The sequence below is a fragment of the Lissotriton vulgaris genome, unplaced genomic scaffold (genome assembly GCF_964263255.1).
Source record: "Lissotriton vulgaris unplaced genomic scaffold, aLisVul1.2 SCAFFOLD_12805, whole genome shotgun sequence".
Taxonomy (NCBI): domain Eukaryota; kingdom Metazoa; phylum Chordata; class Amphibia; order Caudata; family Salamandridae; genus Lissotriton; species Lissotriton vulgaris.
In genome coordinates, this window is record NW_028253501.1 from 25,001 (window position 1) to 27,500 (window position 2,500).

Genomic DNA, 2,500 nt, shown 5'->3' on the forward strand with positions numbered 1-2,500 from the left:
GAGCCCCGGAGCCCCGGAGCCCCGGAGCCCCGGAGCCCTGCAGCCCCGGAGCCCTACAGGCCCGGGGCAGGCAGAATGGGCGTCATTTCGGTCGCGGCCATCTGGTCTCCAGGATCACCTCGGCCATCTGGTCTCCCGCAATGCTTTCCTATGGGGGCGACCAGATGGCCAGGCTTCCCTGGAAGTCCCGATGAGGTGCCATTCGCCTCCCGGACCCTAGCCAGGGCTCCAGGAGGTCGGGCACGTTTGCGCCCTGGGTCCCCTCTGTCACCTCGCGTGCACGGATTACAAGAAAGAAGGGTAATTTTCCTCCGGATTACTAGGGGCAAGGGTATGCCCAGGCACCCTCCCCGGGACCAGATGGGATGTGCCCCGGGCAACACCTCCGAGGCGTCCGGGGGCTCCCTCCTCCAGCCCACGCCGTTTGGAAGAGCCCGGGACGGGGGGCCATGGGTCATGGTCCCGGCAGCCCCGCAGCCCCGGAGCCCTGCTGCCCCCGAGCCCTGCAGCCCCGGAGCCCCGGACCCAGGGGCCCCGCAGCTCCTGAGCCCTACGGGCCCGGGGCAGTCAGATCGGTGTCATTTCGGTCCTGGCCATCTGGTCGCCCCTCTCGCCTCGGCCATCTGGTCGCCCGCAACGCTTTCCTATGGTGTGACCAGATGGCCGGACTTCCCTGGAAGTCCCGATGGGGTGCCATTCGCCTCCCAGGTCCCAGCGAGGGCTCCAGGAGGTCGGGCACTTTTGCGCCCTGGGTCCCCTCTGTCACCTTGTGTGCCCAGATTACAAGAAGTGGGGGTAATTTTCCTCCGGATTGGTAGGGACAAGGCATTCTGGGACCCCCCTTGGCCTAGCGGTCCTCCGCCGGCAGCTGGACATGCCAGGATGCCGCCCCAGCCCCGGATCCGTCCCTGAGCCTGCCGCGTGGCAGGAAGGCCTGGATGGGGTCCAGGGGCCCGGCCGGGCCCCGGGTCGGGTGCCACGGCCCTGGGCCCGGTCCCGCGGCCTGCTGCACTGCCAAAGGACCAGGACGGGGTTTCCTCCGAGCCCGGGGAGCCTCCCCTCGCTCGGCCGAGTTTAGCAGCTCCGGCCGGGGCCCCTGAGGGCCCGGGGAGGGCGGCCTCCCCATCCCGGGCTCTGTCCTTGGTCCTGCTGCGTGGCAGGGTGCCCGGGACGGGGTCCGGAGGGCCCGGGGAGGCTTTCCCTGCGCCTCCGGGCTTGGGATCCCAGGGGCCCGGCGGGGCCCCCGGGTCGGGTGCTACGGCCCCGGGCCCTGTCCCCCGGCCTGCCGCACTGCCAAAGGCCTGAGACGGGGCTCCGTTGTGCCCGGGAAGCCTCCCCTTGCCGGGCTGAGTTCAGCAGCTTCGGCCGGGGCCCCCGAGGGCCCGGGGAGGGCGGCCTCCCCATCCCGGGCTCTGTCCTCGGTCCTGCTGCGTGGCAGGGTGCCCGGGACGGGGCCCGGAGGGCCCGGGGAGGCTTCCCCTGCGCCTCCGGGCCCGGGTGCCTTGGCTGGGTCCAGGGGCCCGGCCGGGCCCCGGGTTGTGTGCTACGGCCCTGGGCGCCGTCCAACGACATGCCACACCGCCAAAGCCCCGGGACGGGGCTACCTTGTGCCCGGGAAGCCTCCCCTCGCTCGGCTGAGTTCAGCAGCTCCGGCCGGGGCCCCTGAGGGCCCGGGGAGGGCGGCCTCCCCATCCCGGGCTCTGTCCTTAGTCCTGCTGCGTGGCAGGGTGCCCGGGACGGGATCCGGAGGGCCCGGGAAGGCGTCCCCTGCGTCTCCGTGCATCGGAGCCCGGGCTGGGTCCAGGGGCCCGCCCGGGCCCCAGGTCGGGTGCCACAGGCCCTGGGCCTCCGGTCCCCACCCTGCCGTTCCCTGGCGCCAGCTCACTTTTTCGTCGGGGCACAGAGAGACACCGGCTGGCTTGACTTTCGTGCCCGGCCATCTGGTCTCCGGGTTCCCCTTCGGCCATCTGGTCTCCGGGATCCCCTCGGCCATCTGGTCTCCCGTATCCCCTCGGCCATCTGGTCTCCAGGATCGCCTCGGCCATCTGGTCTCCCGCAATGCTTTCCTATGGGGGCGACCAGATGGCCGAACTTCCCTGGAAGTCCCGATGAGGTGCCATTTGCCTCCCGGATCCCAGCCAGGGCTCCAGGAGGTCGGGTACTTTCGCGCCTTGGGTCCCCTCTGTCACCTCGAGTGCACGGATTACAAGAAAGGGGGGTAATTTTCCTCCGGATTACTAGGGAGAGGGTCAGTCAGACCTCCGTGTGGTCTGGCGATTCTGAATCAGGGGAAGGCAGGACCCGGGCCCGCCCGCCGTGGCCCCCAGGGGCCCGGGTACGCACCTGCCGCTCAGCCCCCTTGCCGATGGGCCTTTTCCTCCGAGTTTGCTCAGGCAGGCCTCCGCGAGGTCTGGCCATGCTGAGACGGGGCCAGGCAGCACCCGGGCCCGCCCGCCGGGGCCCCCAGGGGCCCGGGAACGCACCTGCCTCTCAGCCCCTT